Source organism: Scyliorhinus canicula, unplaced genomic scaffold (genome assembly GCF_902713615.1).
Source record: "Scyliorhinus canicula unplaced genomic scaffold, sScyCan1.1, whole genome shotgun sequence".
In the NCBI taxonomy this organism is placed as follows: domain Eukaryota; kingdom Metazoa; phylum Chordata; class Chondrichthyes; order Carcharhiniformes; family Scyliorhinidae; genus Scyliorhinus; species Scyliorhinus canicula.
In genome coordinates, this window is record NW_024055760.1 from 1,138,021 (window position 1) to 1,157,147 (window position 19,127).

Genomic DNA, 19,127 nt, shown 5'->3' on the forward strand with positions numbered 1-19,127 from the left:
GCTGAGAATAAGCGGGATTTCTTCATTTGAGGATGTGGTGAAGCTTCTGAGTTCCCTACCCCAGAGGAATATGGAGCCTCAGTCACCAAGTATGTTCAAGACAAATATTGATAGGTTTCCAGATATTCAAGATATTGACAGATATGGGGATTGTGTGGGAAAATGGTGCTGAGGTAGATCGTCCAAGGGTCTTATTGTCTCGTTGAGCAGACTCGGCGGGCCGAATGGCCTACTTTTGCTCGTATTATAATCTCTGTGTCCTGTTCAGGAAGCAGTGAGCTGACCTTGAATGTGTCAATCAGCATGAATCAGCATCTTCAGGAGAATTGGGAGAGTGAACAGTACATACAGCAGAGTGAGAATGGAGGGAGATTGTGTGGGATGGAGATTTACAGCTTTTGGAGAATGAGAGAGGAAGTGGAGTTGTCTGTTCTGCATTACTATCCTGAACTAACAATGAAGACTTTTGTAAATTGTTTTTAAAGGATACTGGAAGAGGAGGAATTATAGACAGAAATCTCAAACATCACGTCTCGATGTGACAAACTCGCTCAATTCCTTCTCATCTGAAAACAACGGGCTCTGAATATCATTGGTGAGAAGGAGAAATGTTTGTCCGATCTGTCAGGTTCAAAAGATTTTAAACATGAGTGTGACTGGAAAAGCACCGAGACCCACACAACACGCACCCGAGTGAGAGTGTTCCAGTGAACTGATTGTGGAAAGAGCTTCAACTGGTTACACAGCCTGAAAAACCATCACGCTATTCACAGTGAGGAGAGACAGTGCACATGTTCCGTGTACAGACAAGGCTTCCGCTGATTTTCCAATCGGGAGAGACACGAGGAGACCCAAAACATGGAGAAACCGTGGAAATGTGGGGACTGTGGAAAGAGATACAGAGTCCCATCTAAGCTGGAGATTCATCAACGCAGTCACACTGGGGAGAGGCCGTTCACCTGCTCTCAGTGTGGGAAGGGATTCACTCAGTTATCTCACCTGCAGACACACCAGCAAGTTCATACTGCGGAGAAACCATTCATCTGCTCTCAATGTGGGAAGGGATTCACTCAGTTATCTTACCTGCAGTCACACCAGCGGGTTCATACTGGGGAGAGGCCATTCACCTGCTCTCAATGTGGGAAGGGATTCCGTGCTCTATTCATCCTGCGGAGACATCAGCGGGTTCACACTGGGGAGAGGCCATTCACCTGCTCTCAGTGTGGGAAGGGATTCATTGATTCATCCAGCCTACGGAAACATCAGCGAATTCACACGGGGGTGAGGCCATTCAACTGCTCTCAGTGTGGGAAGGGATTTATTGATTCATCCACCTTGCAGTCACACCAGCGAGTTCACACTGGGGAGAAGCCATTCACCTGCTCTCAGTGTGGGCAGAGATTCCGTGCTTCATTCACTCTGCAGAAACATCAGCGAGTTCACACTCGGGAGAGGCCATTCACCTGTTCGCAATGTGGGAAAGGATTCATTGATTCATCCGCCCTGCGGAGACATCAGCGAGTTCACACTGGGGAGAGGCCATTCACCTGCGCACAGTGTGGGAAGGGATTCATTGATTCATCCATCCTGCGGAAACATCAACGAATTCATACTGGCGAGAGGCCATTCATCTGCTCTCAGTGTGGGAAGGGATTCATTGATTCATCCACCCTGCAGAGACATCAGCGAGTTCACACTGGGGAGAAGCCATTCACCTGCTCTCAGTGTGGGAAGGGATTCAGCGATTCATCCACCCTGCAGAGACACCAACGACTTCACACTGGGGAAAGGCCATTCACCTGCTCTCAGTGTGGGAAGGGATTTATTGATGCATCCACCCTGCGGAAACATCAGCGAGTTCACACTGGGGAGAGGCCATTCACCTGCGCTCAGTGTGGGAAGGGATTTATTGATGCATCCACCCTGCGGAGACACCAACGACTTCACACTGGGGAGAGGCCATTCACCTGCTCTCAATGTGGGAAGGGATTCACTCAGTTATCCACCCTGCAGACACACCAGCGAATTCACACTGGGGAGAAGCCATTCACCTGCCCTCAGTGTGGGAAGGGATTTATTGATTCATCCATCCTGCAGAGACATCAGCGAGTTCACACTGGGGAGAAGCCATTCACCTGCTCCCTCTGTGGGAATGGATTCACACAGTTATCCAGTCTGCAGACACACCAGCGAGTTCACACTGGGGAGAGACCATTCACCTGCTCTTAGTGTGGGAAGGATTACATAGAAAATAGGCGCAGGAAAAGGCCATTTGGCCCTTTGCGCCTGCTATGCCATTCATTATGATAATGGTTTATCATCCCACTCAATATCTAAATCCCGCTTTCCCCTCCATATCCTTAAATCCCCTTCGCCCTCAGCGCTATATCTAATTGTTTGTTGAAAACATACAATGTATTGGCCTCAACTATTTCCCATGTTAAAAAATTCCACAGGGTCACCACTCTGACGTTGAAGAAATTTCTCCTCATCTGTGTCTAAATGGTCTCCCCGTATCCTCAGATTGCGACTTCTTATTCTGTACACTCCCACCATCAGGAAAATCAAGTCCTGTTAGAATATTATGAGCGATCATAACATGATAATTTTTATCACGATGGAGAGTGAAGTTGTTGATTCGGCGACTTGGGTGCTGAATCTTAATAAAGGGAACTATGAAGATATGAGGCATGAGTTGGCCTTGATAGATTATGGAGAGTTACTTAAAGGGATGACAGTGGATAGGCAACGGCAAACATTCAAGGACCGTATGGGGGAACTACACCAACTGTTGATTCCTGTCTGGCACAAAAGCAAAATGGGTAAGAGGGCCAATCCATGGCTTACAAAGGAAATTAGAAATAGTATGCGATCCAAGGAAGAAGCATACAGATTGGCCAAGAAAAATAATAGGTCTGAGGATTGGGTGCAGTTTAGAATTCAGCAAAGTAGGACAACGGGATTGATTCAGAAGGGGAAAGTACAGTATGAAAGTAAGCTTGCAGGGAACATAAAGACTGACACTCAGAGTTTCTATATGTGAAGAGAAAGAGATTGGTAAAGAGAAATGTAGGCCCCCTACAGACAGAAACAGGGGAATGCTTAATAAGGGGCAAAGAAATGGCTGAGCAATTGAATACATACTTTGGTTCTGTAGAGAGAAAGCAGGGAATTATGGACCAGTAAGCCTAATATCGGTAGTGGGGAAAATTCTTGAATCCATTATCAAGGGCTTTGTAGCGGAACATTTGGAAAGTAGTGGCAGGATCAGTCAGAGTCGGCATGGATTTATGAAGGGGAAATCATGCTTGACAAATCTGTTGGAATTCTTTGAAGATGTAACCAGTACAGTTGACAAGGGGGAGCCAGTCGATGTGGTATATCTGGACTTTCAGAAGGCGTTTGACAAAGTCCTGCCTAAGAGATTATTGTGCAGAATTAAAGCGCATGGGATTGGGAGAAGTGTATTGAGGTGGATAGAAAACTGGTTGGCAGAGAGGAAACAAAGAGTAGGAATTAATTGGTCCTTTTCAAATTGGCAGGCAGTAACTAGTGGGGTACCACAGGGATTGGTGCTGGGACCCCAGCTATTCACAATATATATTAATAATTTGGATGAGGGAACAAAATGTAACATCTCAAAGTTCGCAGATGATACCAAGTTGGGTGGGACGGTGAACTGTGACGAGGATGCAGGGATCCTGCAGCATGATCTGGACAGGTTGGGCGAGTGGGCAAATCAATGGCAGATGCAGTATAATTTGGATAAGTGTGAGGTTATTCACTTTGGAAGCAAAAACAGGAAGGCAGATTACTACCTGGATGGTTGTAAATTGGGAGAGGGAAGTGTGCAGCGGGACCTGGGTGTCCTTGTGCACCAGTTGCTGAAGGTAAGCATGCAGGTGCAGCAGGCGGTCAACAAGGTTAATGGTATGTTTTGTTTAAGATAAATAGAGTACTCAATTATTTTTTTCTCCAATTACGGGGCAATTTAGCATAGCCAATACACCTAACCTGCACATCTTTGAGTTGTGGGGCTGAAACCCAAGCAGACATGGGGAGAATGTGCAAACGCCACAGTGACCCAGGGCCGGGATTCAAACCTGGGTCCTTAGCGTCGCAGTCCCAGTGCTAACCACTGCGCCACATGCCGCCCCGGCTAATGGTATGTTGGCCTTCATTCCGAGAGGTTTAGAGTACAGAAGCAGGGATGTGTTGCTGCAATTGCACAGGGCCTTGATGAGACCACACCGAGAATACTGTGTGCAGTTTTGGTCTCCTTCTCTGAGGAAGGGTGTTCTTGCTTTCGAGGGAGTGCAGCAAAGGTTTACCAGGCTGATTCCAGGGATGGCAGGACTGTCATATGAGGAGAGATCGACGAGGTTGGGATTGTTCTCGCTGGAGTTCAGAAGAATGAGGGGGGATCTCATAGAGACTTTAAAATTCTAACAGGACTAGATAGGAGGTGCAGGGAAGATGTTACCAATGATGGGTGTGTCCAGAACCAGGGGTTCTGAGATTCATTTTTTCCAATTCAGGGGCCTGAGGATTCAGGGTAAACCATTTCGGACAGAGATGAGGAGACATTCCTTCACCCAAAGAGTGGTGCGCCTGTGGAATTCATTACCACAGGAAGTAGTTGATGCTAAAACATTGAATATATTCAAGAGGCGGCTGGATATAGCACTTCGGAAGAATGGGATCGAAGGCTTTGGGGAGAAAGCAGGATTAGGATATTGAGTTGGATGATCAGCTATGATCATGATAAAAGGCGGAGCAGGCTCAAAAGGCCTCATGTCTTCTATGTATCTATATGTATTATAGGTTTCTATGAGAGCCCCCCTCATTCTTCTGAAAGCCAGAGAATACAATCCTAACTGATTCAATTTCTCATACGTCAGTCCCACCATCCCAAGAATCAGTCTGGTAAACCTCCGCTGCACTCCCTCTCAAGCAAGAAGATCCTTCCTCCGATAAGGAGACCAAAACTGCTCACAATATTCCAGGTACGGCCTCGCCAAGGCCCTGCACAATTGCTGCATGATATCCCTGCTCCTGTCCTCGAATCCACTCACAATGAAGGCCAGCATAGCATTTGCCTTCTTTACCGCCTGCTGTAGCTACATGTTTACCTTCAGTGACTGGTGTACGAGGATACCCAGGTCCTGTTGCACATTCCCCTCTCCTAATTTATGGCCATTCTACGTGGCCTGGCCGACACGTGACTCCAGATCTGCAGCAATGGTGGTTGATTTGTAAGTGTCCCTTGAAATAGCTTCACAAGACACACAGTTCAAGGGCATTGGAATGAGCAGTAAATGCTGGTCCAGCCAGTGAAGCCCACCTCCCAGGAATGAATAATTTTTAAGAAGGCTCATTGTTCAATTTGAACATTGGTCAGAAACTGTCTCTTTGATTGGATTTGATTTATTGTCAGGTGTACCGAGGTACAGTGAAAAGTATTGTTCTGCCTACAGTCCAGACAGATCGTTCCAGACATGAAACAATCTAGGACATCCGATAAATACACAGTGTAAATACATAGACATAGACACCGTGTGAAGCATACTGAGTGTAGTACTACTCAGTAGATAACCAGTGTGTGTATAAACCAAATGTATAAATTAAATATTAATGTATTAATTAGCTACCAGTCTGTAACATGATTAAATAAGTTGTGATCCTTAATTGAGTTACAATTAATTAAACAATAATGAATCGGTAGTTCTAGTAAAAGTCTGAGTTTTATTTGTTGTAAAAATATAAAAGCTTAATCGCTGTGTATATAAAGAATGTGCGATGAGGATAAATGTACCGGCAAGGGAGACCTTCCAACTCTGATTAGCCTCAACATTTGAAACTGTTTGAATAAGGGGTTGTACAGAATCAGATAAAGGGATAGTATGAAACTGTTCAATTGTATTCCTGTCAAAGGTAATGAGAGAAGGTGGTGTCAGTAATTAAAGATCCAATTAAATTAAACTAGTGCCCAATTCACCAATGGTCATGTTACAACAGGCCCAACTCTGACATGAGGTAATGGTCACTTTGGGGATAAAGGTCGACGTTCCGAAGGCCTTCCTTGATGGTCAAGTACGGAAGACTCTCGAGGCCGAGTTCCAAAGAAATTACTGTCAACGGAGGAGCCAGGGAGGGTTACGCTTCCACAGACTGATCACCTGCATGAAGTTGTAAACGTTAATGTCTTCAAGTCAGTCAGTAAAGCTTGTCTTTAAAAAACTCCTTTTAAAATTTACTGTCCAGAATTTCGTCTTTGCTTTAATTGGTTAAAGTCTAGTCCGAACCAAAGCAAATCTATTAATCGAGGATGTCTGAAATCAATTAAGGATCAGAAAGCATCAATCTTCAATTTAAAACTTGCACTTCTGTAGCGCCTTTCACAACCACAGCTTGTCCCAAAGAGCTTCGGAAGTGACGTCACTGTTAGAGGAAATGCAGCAGCCAATTTCCACAAAGCAAGATCCCACACACAGCAATGTGACAATGTGCAGATGATCTGATTTTGGTGATGTCGATTTTTAAAAAAATACATTTTGTTAAGGTTTTGTAATTTTATAATAGTAAGTGACAACAGTAAACAATGCAAATCCACATAAAACATTGTGCATAAATCATCACCATCCCTAACAAGTCCCTCCTACTCTCAACAGAGAATAGCCTAACTATCCCCCTTTAAGTTTTTTGCCTCTGCTGACAGTTAATTTTCTCTAAAGAAGTCGACAAACGGCTGCCACCTCCTGATGAACCCTCGCGTTGACCCTCCGAGGGCAAACTTGATTTTTCAAGTCTGAGAAATCCAGCCACGTCGCTAACCCAGATCTCTGATTCCGGGGGCTTTGAGTCCCTCCACGCCAGCAATATCCGTCTCCGGGCTACCAGGGAGGCAAAGGCCAAGACATCAGCCTCTCTCGCCCCCCTGGACTGCCGACACTCCAAAATCCGCCACCTCTGGGCTCAGCACCACCCGTGTTTTTAGGGCCGTGGACATGACATCTGCAAATTCCCCCAGCTTCAGGCAGGCCCAGAACATATGGACAAGACTTGCTGTTACCCCCCCCCCCCCCCCCCCCCCCCCCCGGCACACCTCTCCTCTACCCCAAAAAACCTGCTCATCCGGGCCACCAGCATGTGTGCCCGGTGAACGGGGCAGCACGATGGCACAGTGGTTAGAATTGCTGCCTCAGGCGCCAAAGTCCCAGGTTCGATCCCGGCCCTGGGTCACTGTCCGTGTGGAGTTTGTACATTCTGCCTGTGTTTGCGTGGGTTTCGCCTCCACAACCCCAAGATGTGTCGACTAGGTGGATTGGCCACGCTAAATTGCCCTTATTTGGAAAAAATAAATTGGGTAATCTAAATTGGTTTTTAAATGTCTGCCCTGTGAACGACCATAAATTGTATCAGGCTGAGCCTGGCACATGATGAGGACGTATTGACTCTGCTCAAGGCATCCGCCCACAGACCTGCCTCTATCCCTCCCCAGAGTTCCTCTTCCAATTTGCCCTTTAGCTCCTCTATCTGAGTTTCCCCCGACTCCATGAGTTCTTTGTAGATATCCGATACCTTTCCCTCTCCCACCTCTCATAACGTTTAAGAGGCTTCTGACATTGGCCGTAAGTTGCCTGCCCTTCACAAACCCCGTCTGGTCTTCCCTTATCACCTCAAGGACACAGCCCTCTAGCCTTGAGGCCAATATTCTGGCCAACAGTTTGGCATCCACATTCAATAGGGAGATTGGCCTATCTGACCCGCATTGCTCAGGGTCCTTCTCCCGCTTCAGGATCGAGGCCTGTGACATTGTTGGGGGGTGGGCACCCTGCTCCCTTGCCTTATTAAATACCCTCACCAGCAACGGGCCCAGCATCTCCGAGAACTTGTTATAAAATTCCACTGAGTAGCTGTCCGGTCCCGGGGCCTTCAATTCCAATCGGGGCTCCCGACCCCTCCACCAGCCCTTCCTTCGGACTTCAACTCACCCAGAAACTGCCTCATCCCCTCTACCCCAGCTGGGGTTCCGACTCATATAACTTGCTATAAAACTCCTTAAACACCCCGTTCACCCCTGCTGGGTCCAAGTCCGGGTTCCCACCTCTGTCCTTCACTCTTCCAAGCTCCCTGGCCGCCTCCCTTTTCCTCAGCTCGTGCGCTAGCATCGTACTGGCCTTCTCACCATACTCGTATACCGCTCCCCCCTCGCCTTCCTCAGTTGCTCCTCCGCCTTCCCTCCAGATAACAGCTCAAACTCCATTTGTAGCCCCTGCCACTCCTTCAATAACCCCGCCTCCGGATATGTCCTGTCCACCTGGAGTATTTCCCCAACTATCCTATCCCTCTCTGCTCGCTCCACCTTTTCCCTATGGGTCTGTATCGACATTAACTCCCCCCTAACCACTGCCTTCAGCGCTTCCCAAACCGTTGCTGCCGAGACACTCCCGTGTCATTTATTTCCAAATAGTTCTGGATAGATTCCCTCACCCGCCCGCACACCCCCTCATCCGCTAACAGTCCCACACCCAACCTCCATTGCGGGCGCTGGCCTCTCTCCTTACTCACCCGTAAATCCACCCAATGTGGGGCATGGTCCGACAGAGCAATTGCCGAATATTTGGTATCAACCACCCCCACCAGCAGAACTATGCTCAGAATAAAGAAGTCGATCCGGCAGTACGCTTTGTGCACATGGGAGAAAAAAAGAAAATTCCTTCACTCTTGGCCGTCCGAACCTCCACGGATCTCTTTCCCCCCCCCCCCCCCCAATTTACTCCATGAACCCCTTTAGTTCCTTCGCTACTGCTGGCACCCTCCCTGTCGTTGACCTCAACCCCCCCCCCCCCTCACCATGATGAACTTGCCCCTACGTCCACCACTATTCTCCCTGCCTCAAATGCCACCCGTTTGTTGATCAGGATGGCGACCCCCCCCCTCGTCTTAAGAGTCCAGCACTGAAATGAAATACTTGGCTGACCCATCCCTTCCTAAATCTGGTCTGATCTATTGCTCTCAGGTGTGTCTCCTGTAACATTGCCACTTTCTTCTTCAATCCCTTCAAATGTGTGAACATGTGAGCCCTCTTAACCAGCCCATTCAGCCCTCTAACGTTCCATGTACTGATCACCCTTCTTAGGCCAGCCTCCAGCTCGTGTCCCTCACCTCCATTGGCCCGACTTCGGGCATTCACTGTCCTCGACCTCCCCTTTTGTCTCTCAGCAACAGTTTCTCCTCTGTCAGCAGAGCAGCTCCCTCTTCCCCCTCCGCCCCACTCTTAGCAGCACAAGAATCCCAACCCCCCTTAACAAACTTACCACCTGCTCACCACCCCCTCCCCCACTGCACTTCCTTCTTCTTGGACGACCATTTCTGGTCCACGGCTCCACATACTGGTGGGGATTTCTCCTCACTGTCTCACTCTCCACCGATGTTTCTAATAGAATTCCGAAACAAATCGGGAGAAAAGGTTCAAAGGGTCCGTCACGAGCGGGAGCTCCCAAATGCGCGACCTCCTACTCCATGGCCGCCACCAGAAGTCACAAGGATGAAATTTAGAGACAGTTCGGTCCGGTGGGCTCGTGGAAGGGAGGGAAGCAGCAGAGGCAGCTGATCGGATTTACTCAATCTCAGTCACAAAGAAGCTCCGCAAGCTCCTCACACATCTTGTTGGAGGTGAGGGGAGAGCGAGAGTACTTCAAAAGGAACTAACTTGTGTCAGAGATATTAAAACATTTCAACACTGAATTTAACATAATTCTAATTTATTTAACTTTCAGCCAGAATATTAGCCCCTGTAAATGGGCCGGAGTTTGTTATCAGCAGAAAGAGACCCAAATGAACATGGTTCAGTCCTGAATGTGAGTTCACAGCAAAATCCAATCACTGTGGTTACTTGTGGCCTCGGTGATGTCTCAGCAGGTGGGATGACAGAGTGAATCCCTTCCCACACGTGGAGCAGGTGAACGGTCTCTCCCCAGTGTGAACACGCTGGTGACTCAGCAGGTGGGATGACAAAGTGAATCCCTTCCCACACTCGATGCAGGTGAATGGTCTCTCCCCAGTGTGAACTCGCTGGTGACTCAGCAGGTTGGATGATTGAGTGAATCCCTTCCCACACGTGGAGCAGGTGAATGGTCTCTCCCCAGTGTGAACTCGCTGGTGTTTCCGCAGTGTGGATGACTCAGTGAATCCCTTCCCACACTCGATGCGGGTGAACAGTCTCTCCCCAGTGTGAACACGCTGGTGACTCAGCAGGTTGGATGATTGAGTGAATCCCTTCCCACACGTGGAGCAGGTGAATGGTCTCTCCCCAGTGTGAACCCGCTGGTGTCTCAGCAGGTGGGATGACCAAGTGAATCCCTTCCCACACACGGAGCAGGTGAACGGTCTCTCCCCAGTGTGAACTCGCTGGTGAATCAGCAGGTGGGATGACTGAGTGAATCCCTTCCCACATGTGGAGCAGGTGAATGGTCTCTCCCCAGTGTGAACTCGCTGGTGAATCAGCAGGTGGGATGACCGAGTGAATCCCTTCCCACACTCGGTGCAGGTGAACGGTCTCTCCCCAGTGTGAACACGCTGGTGTTTCCGCAGTGTGGATGAGTCAGTGAATCCCTTCCCACACTCGATGCAGGTGAACGGTCTCTCCCCAGTGTGAACACGCTGGTGTTTCCGCAGTGTGGATGACTCAGTGAATCCCTTCCCACACGTGGAGCAGGTGAACGGTCTCTCCAGAGTGTGAACTCGCTGGTGTTTCCGCAGTGTGGATGAGTCAGTGAATCCCTTCCCACACTCGATGCAGGTGAACGGTCTCTCCCCAGTGTGAACACGCTGGTGTTTCCGCAGTGTGGATGACTCAGTGAATCCCTTCCCACACGTGGAGCAGGTGAACGGTCTCTCCCCAGTGTGAACACGCTGGTGTTTCCGCAGTGTGGATGACTCAGTGAATCCCTTCCCACACGTGGAGCAGGTGAACGGTCTCTCCCCAGTGTGAACACGTCGATGAGTTTCCAGCTTGGATGGGTAAATGAATCCTTTCCCACAGTCCGCACATTTCCACGGTTTCTCCTCAGTGCGGCTGCATTTCTGTCTCATGGGGCCTGATGATGTGTACGGTTTCTCCCCACTGTGAACGATGCTTTTTCCTTCCATGTTCAAAATCCGGTGATATTCCGGATATGATAAATTGAGGGCTCTGTCAGATCCTGATGTGATGCTTGGTTTGAGTTTCCGGACTTTGAAGCCTCCCCTTCGAACACCCTGTGAAACTGATTGAAAACAGAAAATAGGGAGTGAGTGAGAACCCACAAAAACACAAAGGCAGGTTGTGAAATTGAGCTGAATGAATATGGTCATTTGTGGGGCCGGCACTGGGAAAAAGTGACCATGAAAACTGCTGGATTGTCACAAAAACCCAACTGGCCTCTTTGGGAGGAGTGAGAAAGAGGTGAAGAGGGATTTTGTCCATCTGCAAGTCATATTAAAGAGAATAGATGGCAAAGCTAATTCGATCTTGAGCTTCATAAACAATAACCGAAGAGATAATGCTGGAACATCTCAGCACGTCTGGCAGCATCTGTAGGGAGAGAAAAGATCTCATGTTGAGTCCAGATGGTCCTTTGTTAGTTCTTTTCTCTCCCTACAGATGCTGCCAGACCTGCTGAGATGTTCCAGCATTTTCTCTTTGGCTTCAGATTCCAGCATCCGCAGTAATTTGCTTTTATTCATAAGCAGTAATATTGATCCCAAAACTATGCTTCTGGTGGCACGATTATTAGCACTGCTGCCTCACAGCGCGAGGGACCCGGGTTCAATTTCGGCCTTGGTGACTGTGTGTGTGGAGTTTGCACTTTCTCCCCATGTCTGCGTGGGTTTCCACCCGGTGCTCAGGTTTCCTCTAACAGTCCAAAGAAGGGAAAGTTAGGTGGATTGACCTTGATAAATTGTCCCTTAGTGTCCAGGGATGTGCGGGTCTGGTGGGGCTATGAGGTTACAGGGACAGGGTAGGGGTGTGGGCCGAGGCAGGGTGCCCTTTCCGAGAATCACTGCAGACTCGGTGGGCCGAATGGCCTCCTTCTGCACTGTAGGAATTCTATGGCTCCAATTCCGTTCTATGAATCTTTATAAAGCTCTGGTCACCACTCTTCAGGAAGAATGTGAAGGTTCTTGGAGAAGGTGCAGAGGAGATTTACCAGAATGGTTCCAGCAAAGGAGGTTGAGGGGAGATTTGATTCAGGGACACAAGATTATGGCTGATTTCCATCAGGTGGACAGAGAAACTCTGTTTCCATTCACTGATCGTACAAGCAGTCAGGACACAGATTTAAAGTTTTGGGTAAAACCTGCATTGAACGATACAAGATCCTGAGGGGTTTTGACAGGGTGGATGTGGAGAGGATGTTTCCTCTTGTGGGAGAATCTAGAACAAGGCGTCACTGGTGCAAAATAAGGGGTCACCCATTTCAGATGGAGATGAAGGTATTTTTTTCTCTTGAGGGTTGTAAGACAGGAGGTGGCACAGTGGTTAGCACTGCTGCCTCACAGCACCAGGGACCCAGGTTCAATTCCGGCCCTGGGTGACTGTGGAGTTTGCACGTTCTCCCTGTGTCTGTGTGAGTTTCCTCCGGGTGCTCCGGATTCCTCACAGAGTTCATAGATGTGCAGGTTAGGTGGATCGGCCAGGTTAGGTGGATCGGCCAGGTTAGGTGGATCAGCCAGGTTAGGTGGATCGGCCGGGTTAGGTGGATCGGCCGGGTTAGGTGGATCGGCCGGGTTAGGTGGATCGGCCGGGTTGGGTGGATTGGCCGGGTTAGGTGGATTGGCCAGGTTAGGTGGATTAGCCAGGTTAGGTGGATTTGGCCAGGTTAGGTGGATTGGCCGGGTTGGGTGGATTGGCCAGGTTAGGTGGATTGGCCGGGTTAGGTGGATTGGCCGGGTTAGGTGGATTGGCCGGGTTAGGTGGATTAGCCAGGTGAGGTGGATTAGCGAAGTTAGGTGGATTGGCCAGGTTAGGTGGATTGGCCGGGTTGGGTGGATTGGCCAGGTTAGGTGGATTGGCCGGGTTAGGTGGATTGGCCGGGTTAGGTGGATTGGCCAGGTTAGGTGGATTTGGCCTTTCTAAATTGCCACTTCATCTCCAAGGACGTGGATGTTAGGTGGGGTTATGAGGATGGAGTGGGCATGGATGGGGTGGGCCTGGGTGGGGTGCTCTTTCAGAGGGTTGGTGCAGACCTGATGGGCCGAATGGGCTCCTTCTGCACTGTCGGGATTCTATGACTTTGGAACTTCTGTCCTGAAAATGCAGTGGAAGCAGATTCCGTAAATACTTTAAAAAAAAAATTTAAAGTGCCCAATTCATTTATTAACAATTAAGGGGCAATTTAGCGTCACCAACCCGCCTACTCTGTACATCTTTGGGTTGTGGGGGATGAAACCTGCACAACTACAGGGTTAATGTGCAAACTCCACACAGAGACCCAGAGCCTTGATCGAACCTTGAACCTCGGCGCCGTGAGGCAGCAGTGCTAACCACTGCACCACCGTGCTGCCCTGTCTTTGAATATTTTTAAGGCAGTGATGGATAGATTTTTGATAAGCAAGAGGGTGAAAGATTATCGGGGTCGGCAGGAATGTGGAGTTGAGGTTAAAATTTTTGAATGATGGAGCAGGCTCGAGGGACCGACTCCTAGTTTGTGCGTAAGGAGCAGGCTCGAGGGGCCGACTTCTAGTTTGTATGTAAGGAGCAGGCTCGAGGGGCCGACTCCTAGTTTGTATGTAAGGAGCAGGCTTGAGGGGCCGACTCCTAGTTTGTGTGTAGGAGCAGGCTCGAGGGGCCGACTCCCAGTTTGTATGTAAGGAGCAGGCTTGAGGGGCCGACTCCTAGTTTGTATTAAGGAGCAGGCTCGAGGGGCCGACTCCTAGTTTGTGTGTAAGGAGCAGGCTTGAGGGGCCGACTCCTAGTTTGTATGTAAGGAGCAGGCTCGAGGGGCCGACTCCTAGTTTGTGTGTAAGGAGCAGGCTCGAGGGGCCGACTCCTAGTTTGTACGTAAGGAGCAGGCTCGAGGGGCCGACTCCTAGTTTGTGTGTAAGGAGCACACTCGAGGGGCCGACGCCTAGTTTGTGCGTAAGGAGCAGGCTCGAGGGGCCGACTCCTAATTTGTGTGTAAGGAGCTGGCTCGAGGGACCGACTCCTAGTTTGTATGTAAGGAGCAGGCTCGAGGGGCCGACTCCTAATTTGTGTGTAGGAGCAGGCTTGAGGGGCCAACTATTTTTTTCAGAGACCCAAAAATCTTTTTTACTGTTCTAATGATTTTAGAGACCCCGGCATGAATCTCACCAAGGCAGAAGGTAACATTTTAATTCATTGGAAGTCTACTGATGACCACGATGGCATGCGCTGCGAGCCTGGACCGGATGCCAACTCTCCCGGATTGACTGACTGGAGACTCCAGGGTGATATTTTATGATTTGTGGGAGTCACTGGCTGAGCCAACATTTATTGCCCATCCCTAATTTCCCTTAAACTGAGTGGCTTGGTCAGCCAATGTTGATTGTTATAAGGACCCATCTGGTTCACTCCTGTCCTTCAGTGAAGGAAATCTATCCTTACCTGGTCTGGCCTACATGTGACTCCAGATCCACAGTCAGCTGGTTGACCCTTAAAATGCTCTGACATGCCCTCAGTTCAAGGGCAATTAGGGCTGGGCAGTGAATGCTGGCCCAGCCAGCGACACCCACATCCCGTGAATGAACTGAAAAGAAAATCTGCCATCCTTGGCCGACATGAACATAGAGTGCAGAAGGAGGCCATTCGGCCTATCGAGTCTGCACCGACCCACTTAAGCCCTTATTTCTACCCTATCCACGTAACCCAATAACCCCATCTAACCTTTTTGGACAATAAGGGCAATTTTGCATGGCCAATCCACCTAACATGCACATCTTGGGACAGTAGGAGGAAACCGGAGCACCCGGAGGAAACCCAAGTAGACATGGGGAGAACGTGCAGACTCCGCACAGGCAGTGGCCCAGCGGGGAATCGAACCTCGGACTCTGGTGCTGTGAAGCCACAGTGCTATCAACTTGTGCTACCCAATCTATTCTTTTATCTCCACTCGACCCAACTATCCTAACGCACCCTCAGATGACCCCCCACATTCAACTCCCCTGTAATATTGAGTTAATCCAGTGGCTTACTGACCTATAAAATTTCCCATTTAAGAAGCACCTTTTCCTCCAGGGTTGTGTCTCCCTATCTCTGTCATCTCATCCAGCCACTGAGATGTTTACTCTCATCTAATTCTGGACTCAGACTGAGATAGACAATTGCTAATCAGGAAGGGGATCAAGGGAATTATGGGGATAAAACGGGAAAGTGGAATTGAGGATATCATATCAGCCACCATTTCATGGAATGGCAGGGCAGACTCGATGGGCCGAATGGCCTACTTTGCTCTACGTCTTACATGTTATGGTCATGAGCATTCTCAATATTTTTTGCTTTTTTAAAAATAAATTCAGAGTACCCAATTCATTTTTTCCAATTAAAGGGCAATTTAGCGTGGCCAATCCACCAAAGATGGGTTGTGGGGGCGAAACCCGAGCAAACACGGGGAGAATGTGCAAGTTCTACACAGACAGTGACCCAGAGCCGGGATCGAACCTGGGACCTCGGCGCTGTGAGGCAGCAGGGCTAACCCACTGCGCCACAATGCTGTACTTAGCATTTGCAATATTAATGACGATGACTGGTGCCTGTTTTTTCAGTTGCCTGAGAGCCAAGCTGTGGAAATTCTTCCTTAAACCTCTCCTGCTCACTCCTTCACTTTCCTATTTTCAGAATCTCCTTAAAACCTACTTTGTATACAAGCTTTTGTTAACCTACTCTGATATCTCCCTGTATGGCTCAGTGTCAAATGTTGCTGAGAATTGAGCAGTGGCGTGCAGAGGGGGGGGGGGGGGGGGCGACGGTGCGTTGGCCCCGGGCATCCATTTGATGGGGGCATCCAATCAGAGAAGGAAAAAAAAAAAAAAAATTTTTTTTTTTTTTTAAATTTTTTTTAAAATTTAGATTACCCAATTATGTTTTTCAATTAAGGGGCAATTTAGCGTGGCCAATCCACCTACTCTGCACATTTTTTGGGTTGTGGGGGCGAAACCAACGCAGACACGGGGAGAATGTGCAAACTCCACACGGACATTGACCCAGAGTCGGGATCGAACCTGGGACCTCAGTTCCGTGAGGCGGTTGTGCTAACCACTAGGCCACCGTGCTGCCCCAGAGAAGGAAATAAGATAGTAATTTTAAAATTTCAGCGGTGATAAATCAATTTTTGGAGGCTCACCACACTGCAGAGGCAGTTGTTAGCCCTTTATTCCTTTAACATGGTGTACCCTTTCTGTCTAGAGAAAATGGTCCTTCTCCCCATCCCCCCCACACGCATGCGCATGATGTACGTGGTCCAACCATCAAAAGCAACAAGCAAACGTGGCTGTTCGTTCCTGCGTTTCCTCGAGTCATAACTCGTCTTTTCTTCAGCTTTTTGTGCATCTAGATTAGTTCTTTTACCTACTCAGGTCAGTGAATAGCTCTAGAACAGGTGCAACTACGGTTTTTATAGGTTTTTTGGCGATATTTAATGAAATATTTACGTGGGATGTAGTAAGAGTGAAGCCTGGATGATCAGAGGACTGCTATGGCATTTAATCTCGGAATAGGAGACATTTATTCCTTAACATGCTAATATTCGAATACAGATACCACTAATTTGCAAGTCTATGATATAAATTGCATAAAATTATCAGTGGAGAATCAGTGTGAAATAATTTGATACGAAGGAACAAAGAAATGAAATATGGTTTATCCGTCTGCAACTGACCGATTGTTTACCATTTTCTTCCCATTTTCTCATGCGTCTTACGGTTTTTGAGATAGAAAATGAAATGTTACGAGTATTTCGTGTACAACCGAGTGGAGCACAGAACAGGAAAAAAAAGAGGGCCAGAGTCGAAGAAGAGTCCCATCAAAGAGGGGCATTAGATGCATGGATAAAAAGAAGTAAAGAAGAAGTAGGAGGAGCTGGAGAAGTAAAAGATGATGTGGGTGCAGAGAAGGATTTTTCTGATACGGATTCAGCTCGGTCAGAACATAATACTCTCTCTCCTCAGTCTCGTTGTCAGGATGATGATCCATGTGAAGAAAATAAAGAAGATATTTGCATATTTTTGCAAAGAAGCGATTTTGGCTGTTTGAAGAAACCGATTCCAGATCATTTGAAGATGACAATATTACAACATGGCCCTGAAAGATATCATAATAAAAGTGGTCCATTTGCTGAGAAGGATGGGAGATCATTTTCCAAACAGTGGTTTGATAAAGTTTCCACAAACGGAGAAATTGTGGAGAGAAAATGGTTGTTATACTCTCCATATCGGAAAGCATGCTACTGTTTTGTTTGCTTTTTGTTTTCAAAGGAGCATTTGTCGTCTGTGTCAAACTTTGGAAAGGAAGGCGGTTTCTCCACTTGGAGAAAATTAAATCCAACAATACCTGACCATGAGAAAAGCCCTTCTCATAGAGCTGACATGAGGGAATACCTGAACCTTGTAGTTCGACTCCATCATTCAACTACGATAGATGCTGAACTTCAACAGCAAATGTCTGCTGAAAAGAAAAGATGGAAAGCTATAACTGAACGGATTGTCGAGGTTATATCCTTTCTGGCAAAACAGAATCTGGCCTATCGTGGACATCGAGGAGAAGGAATATCTGGGTTATCAGAGCCAGGGGAGACAGTCAGTGAAAATACAGGAAACTTTCTAGCAACAATCAGACTTTTGGCCAAATATGATGACATCTTAGCAAAACACTTGCAGAGAGGGAAAGAGAAACCAAAAAGTGTCACCTACTTGTCCAACAGAATTCAAAACGAAATAATCAATCTTCTTGGTGAAACTGTCAAGAAAAATATAATTTCCGAAATTAAGGACGCAAAATATTTTAGCATAATGCTGGATTCAACTCCAGATATTGCCCATGAAGATCAGGTTTCTGAAATTCTGCGTTACATTCATATTGATGAAAACAGAAAAGTAGAAATAAAGGAGACATTTCTGGGATTTTTTCAAGTCAACAAGAAAGATGCAGTCAGCCTGGTAAATAAAATTCAGGAAAAATTGGAAGAAGACAAAATTTCCATGAATGACTGTCGTGGTCAAGCATATGATAACACAGCAGTTATGGCTGGAGTGAGAGGAGGTGTTCAACAAAAAATTCTTGAAGTTAACCCAAAAGCTGTGTTTGTGAACTGCGAGAACCACAGCCTCAATTTGTCCTGTGTCCATGCAAGTGAGGTGCAACCTGTTGTTGTTACATTTTTTGGCATTCTAGAAAAACTCTACTTTTTTTTCTTCATCTACTTCTCGTTGGGAAGTGTTAAAATCATTTGTCACTCGGACTGTGAAAAGACAGTGTGACACAAGATGGAGTTCCAGCCATGATGCTGTGCAAGTAATCCACGAAGAGTGTGACAACGTTATTGCAAGCCTTCAACACCTGCTGGAAGGAGAATTTTCAAGGGAAACTAAATCTGATGCAGGATCGCTACTGAACTCTATTCAACAGTTCCCGTTTATAGCTTTATTAAATTTTTGGTACTCAGTTTTATCATCAGTGGATAAAGTCTCAAAACGTTTGCAGGATCCGAAAATGGGGTTCCATGAAGCTTCTTGTGATCTGAGCGGACTTATTCATATCTTGAATTTGAAGAATGACGAAATTATCCACAATGCAATAGATTTAGCCAATGAATATTGTCAAAATTGGGGAATACCAATTGCACGAACAAGGAGAAGAAGAATAATGCCTGGAGAGTCAGCAAGAGATAGTGGACTGACGGCACAAGAAGAAATGAATAGAGTAATGGTAGAGATTGTAAACAGATTAAAAACTGAAATTGAATACCGCAGTGTCCGTCTTCAAAGACTCAGTGACCGATTTTCTTTTCTTCTGAACTTGAATTCAGGAGTGATTGAAGATGAACAAGAAAGAGAGAAATTAAAAAAGGAATGTTCAGACTTTGCAAATTATTATGACAATGATGTGGTTGCAATTCAGTTATATGACA